The 5,427-nt window shown below is 39.6% G+C and overlaps 1 protein-coding gene across 1 annotated transcript in view; it reads left to right on the forward strand.

Moving 5' to 3' along the window:
• The first annotated feature begins 932 nt into the window (after positions 1-932).
• LOC117935196 (protein FAM160A1-like) overlaps positions 933-5,427 on the forward strand; it is a 20,436-nt gene continuing 15,941 nt past the window's right edge. The window contains exon 1 of the mRNA XM_034857334.1: positions 933-1,127. The gene's annotated coding sequence lies outside the window, so the exon portion shown is untranslated. The remainder of the gene's footprint in view (positions 1,128-5,427) is intronic.

Here is a 5,427-nt window from a genome sequence, read left to right on the forward strand (position 1 = left end):
TACAGTATTAGGGACCACTAAGGTCTATATAAAGAGACTTCAGATACAGTATTAGGGGACCACTAAGGTCTATATAATCCAGTAGGATCTTTAAGCCCATGTAGTTTCTGTATCGTGCCACCAGGGGGCAGCAGAGACGAGCCCGTCAGACAACAGCAAGAAAACTAGATTTCTGTCCTCTTCAAACCATAAAATTTAACAGATTTGGCAAAAAATGTGTATAAATGCAGTTAACACACACTTTCAATGCCCTGTAGATGTGCAACAAAGAGCTGAGAGTTCACATGTTGAGATAAAATCATTTTTTTTAGTGGTTCTTGTAAATTGTAAAGTTGCTTCAGAAGGACTCGCAATACATAGCCTTTTAAAAACAACTTCTTTCAATTATTTTTCACATTTAAAGTGCTTTACAGATACATCTACAGTAAAAAGCTAACAAAAACACCTAAATCAACAACTGTAACAGACAAAAGGAAAATGTTATTTAATTATCTGTTTCATTTTATATTTTGTGGCTTTTTATTGTTTTTTAATGCTTTATTATTTACATTATGTTTTATGTGATTTGGCTGCTGTAACACTGTGCCTCTCCGTTTTCGTCCTTATAGCAGGCCTACCCCATTTATGAATGTAGCACACCGGTATATTTCTATATGTTTCCATAACATTTCCACGTGTTGTGATAGTGAATGTTAGAGTTAATCACGTGGGAATGAATGTGTGTGTGTTGGTGCAAAGTGAAAGAACAAGCCCTGTGTGTGTGTGTGCTGAGAAAAACAAGCCCACAGACCTTAAAAATGTGCAACCAGAGTGTAAATAAAGGTAATAAAGAGGGTTAATGACCTGTTTATAGCATTGGAACGTCTGCATGGGGGGCGTGGCTTCCTGCCTCGGTGGGCGGGGTCAGATGGTTACCTAGCAACAGCGGCAGAGTGACAGCTGAGCGGCTTAACGCCTCAGGGACGGAGCTGCGGTCAGAAACGAGCCAAGCAGCCGGGTTATGAGACGAAAACTCGGGATTTGGTCACGTTTTCTGGACTATAACTGACTTTAATCTCACTTTACATTTGTTTTTCGGGACTAGAAGTTTCCAGAGAGTTACACTCCTTCATCTCTGACCAGTCGAGGTAAGAAAGTGCGGTTTAACGTGTAAAGTAGCCTATATAGCAAATATTGTGTGAATAGGCTAAAATGTCATTTTATTTATGGAGGAATATCATAGTGGGGAGTTTTCAATATTAGTTTCGCATAATAGCAACAGCTGACAGTCACTTAAAAGAAGAAAATCTGAATAAAAATGAGAAAATGACAGTAGAAAAGACTAAATATGTCAGGAAGTGTGAATAAAACAGCATATAGAGACGTTGAGTCAGGGATAGACAAGAGGAAATGACAATGAAGTGATGAAAAGAAAGAAATACACAACGAGTGAGTGTAGACTACAATGTACAGATTAGAAAATAAAAAAAACAAATCAGCTTAAAGATGGATTTATAAAGCTAAATCCATAAAAAAGAGTAAAATAATAATAGTAACAACCGTTCAGACTGGATTTAAAACAAAGTAAACAGAAACATCTCGGTCATAAACACACCTTCTGTTTGCCGATGTCCTCCTCTACTATTCACTTACAGGTGTGTGAGTTTTGCAGAGTAATGCTGAATGTGTGTGTGCGTGTGTGTGCGAGTGTGTGTGTGTGTGTTCGTGTGTGTGTGCGTGTGTGTGTGTGTGTGTCTGTCTGTGTGTGTGCGTGTATGTGTGTCTGTATGTGTGTGGGTGTGTTTGATTATGTGTGTGTGTCAGTGTGTGTGTGTGCGTGTGTGTGCATGTGTGTGTGTCTGTCTGTTTGTGTGTCTTTGTCTGTGTGTGTGTCTGTGTGTGTGTCTTCCCGCCGACCTGCAAATTTTGTGTTTTTCTGAGTAAAAATTTCAAATGAAAAAACTTTTATCAACGTTTTGGTCTTTTTTAAATTTATTTTTACCTTTTTGTGTCTTTCTGACACTGACAAGTTTTTTTTTTTGTTTCTCTACATTTTTGTCACTTTGTTTTGTTTTTACATTCGTCCACATTTTAGTAACTTTTGTTGACAATTGTCATTTTTTTGACATTTTTCTTTTCTGTTTAACATTTCTTACACACAAGTTATTCTATACATTTTTTCTCCAAATACTTTAAAATTGACAAAAAACACCCAAATTTAATGAAAGTAGTGAACTGATTATTTATGTGACGTGTGAGGAGCGTAGTGGGGAACCATGCACGTCACTTTTTAGGACATTTTGTTTCAAATAAACCCAAATTTATGATATAGAAACATTTTTAAAAGGGGTCAAATTAGACTTGAAGACACCAGGAGGGCTGAGTAGTGGGGGGGGGGGGGGGGGGGGGGGGGGGGGGGGGGGGGGGGGGGGGGGGGGGGGACATGCCTGCGCTCATTCTCACACCTTTAAAAGCAAAAGTGCCAAAAACACAGAGTTCCCGACTTCTTAAATGTGAATATTTGCTGCTTTATGGATTCCAACAGTATCTGGTGATATTTCACAGCCCAAACAAAGAATTAATCTGCATATTAATCTCTTCAAAAGCTCACAAACAGACTAATAACTCACCTTGGAGGACTTTCTGAGACTTTCTGAGACTTTCACTTTATTTTAGAAACTGCAAACAGAGTTTTCTGTGAGAGACGAACAGCTGCGGCCGAGGGTGAAGACCTTGAGTCCGACAGCTGCAGACTAACACGTGTGTGTGTGTGTGTGTGTGTGTGTGTGTGTGTGTGTGTGTGTGTGAGAACATCTTCCCAGCTACAGACACACAGACTGTCCTGTTACTGAAAGGTTGCAGGTTCGATCTCCATATCTGGCCTTCTCCATGCAGGGGTGGAGACAGATGTTGTCCATTCAGGGCTCAACCCAAATCTGGGGGTGGGGGGGCTAGCCAGCAGCTATCTAGCTAGTTTTTAGCCATTTGATAACAAAATGTCTGAAAACAATTATTCCTTGTGTTCTTTCCCCGTCAACCATGAAAAAACATTATCGCTTCTCCCCACATTTTTTGTAACTTTTTCAATGTTGTGAGTGCTTTTTTAAAAATGTTTTTGGTGTTTTTTTCCAAAAAGACAAACAAAGGTGTTTTTTGATATTTTTAAGGTTGACGTTTTCAGCGCTTATTTCCACAGGCCATTTTTTGTGACCTACCCTTTTTTTTTTTTACTCAAAACAGGCCAATTTGACCCAATGACAACATGAGGGTTAAGAGCAGACATCATTAAATATCTAAATGTCTTCAGAGCACATTTCTTTCCAAATATTTCACTCCTACCTCCTAGAAATTGTCAAAATTGTCTGATGTCACTATTTTCAAGTTACATATTAGGTATCGAGGAAGAATTTAGCATAGACAGCCTTATTATCTTAAAAACAAAGGCGATACTTCTCCAGTAAGACAACTTTTGCGACATGGATTGGCCGCTTTAGTGAGAGAGACTGAGGGGAAATGACACAAAGTTGAAGTCTTTTTTAACAGATTCAGAGATTTTGAGAAAACATTCGAGGCTGGAGCCCCGGAAGCCCGCAAGCGCCTCAATTCAACTTCAATGTTTTATATTTTAAAGTGCAGTATCACCATGAGACGTGGTCTCAAAACACTCAAACAGTCAATGGTGCGGTTAAGAGTCCAAGGAGACGAAAGGTAACGTCTCTAAAAATAGAGTTGTGGAGGGTGGAGACACTGAGGGTGATCACGAAAGGCAGCACTAACATGGACTAGTTAGTGGGAAGGTAGTCTCAAGTGGGTTAGCGTTAGGGTTTAGGGTTTTAGACAGAGAAAGACAGAGAAAGACAGAGAAAGACAGACTCGAAGGGTGGCACTTTAAAGAAAAAGTGTGAATGTGTAGTGTCGAAAAATAGCCACGAAAGGCAGCGCTAGATCGGCTTAATTAGTGTGAAGGAAGTCTCGAGGATAGGATTTGGAGGATACTTGTGTTTTATCTGTTCAACTGGCGACATTACCGCTGTTAGCTAGGTCATCGATGGAGGCGGCGTTGCAACGGGAGCTCAGGAGGTCTGGTAGAGTCTGGGCCATCAGAGATTTGGGCAGAACTGTTGATTTAATGATATGTGTAAGTTCCAGGGTCAGGACGCATAATTATATTAAAATAGACGTTTAAAAAGATGATTAAAAATGATGTGAGACAGGCGTGCGCTCGATAAAAGAGATATCAGCATCTAGATCTAGTGAGGGATCCAGTGAGCTCCAGTTCACCCCCCCCCCCGGCCTCCTTTCATGCTGACGTGCTTCTGGACAAACAGGTGTGTCATTATCCTAATTAATCCAAAACTCAATCAGCTAAATGTCCAAAAATGTGAAGTGAATAATAAAAAAAATAAAATAAAAACAGGTCAGAAAATCTGAATACCTCAGCATGTGTGTGTTTAATCCCTGGTTTGTGTGTGTGTGTGTGTGTTGGCATGTGACTGTCTGGGTTTAAAGGACACACACACCCACACACCCACCCACACACACACACACACACACACACACACACACACACACACACACACACATGCGATGGTGGTTTGGGATTAAACATCGCTGTCTCCTCTCAGATTATGTCTATCTTTCTCTCTCTCTCTCAGTGTCCCTCCAAGGCCTAAAAACAGACATCATATTAATATTTTTTTTGTTTTTCTTTTATCAGGGAGGTCATATATAGGTCAAGATCCAAAAGTCCATAAAGTACACAGAGAGTTCTTCTATATATCAACTATAAACATCGGAACAAAACATGTCACACACTCATTTACTCATGAAAATCTACCACACAACACAGGCTCACTTTACATCTCTTTTATGGATTTATGGACATGCTCTATCTGCAGGCCTATGTGATTTCATTACATAATTCCTAACAGAGATCTTCTTTAATTGATTTATTAATTTATTAGACAGGGACAGTGTACATTAATTATCATTGCTGTAAATGCACCAGCATTACATCTGTTCTGTCTGACCCTGGACAGATCTTAAAATTGTCTACCTAAAAAACAACAATAGGAAGATTATAGTGAACAATACAAATACATAAAGCAGTAAAACAGATATAACTCTTCAAATCTTGTTGATAAATAGTGTAGAAGTTTGCTATAATACAGACATTAGGTGCCTTTTGCATGCTAGTAGTCATCACATTCTCCCTCCCGTCTTGTAAAATATGGACGCATGTCGTTATATGACGCTAAAAGTCTCCTTTAGCATCATATAACACGCTTTACCTAAACTCGTGAGTTAAATACCTCAACATCAGCCCCAAAATGTCCTCGCTCCCAAGGTCTAAGAGCTGACAGCGGTCCTCACAAAGATAGATGTACAATCACACACACACACACACACACACACACACACACACACACAAACACACACAGGGATGAC

Source organism: Etheostoma cragini, chromosome 19, assembly GCF_013103735.1.
Source record: "Etheostoma cragini isolate CJK2018 chromosome 19, CSU_Ecrag_1.0, whole genome shotgun sequence".
NCBI classification, from domain to species: Eukaryota; Metazoa; Chordata; class Actinopteri; order Perciformes; family Percidae; genus Etheostoma; species Etheostoma cragini.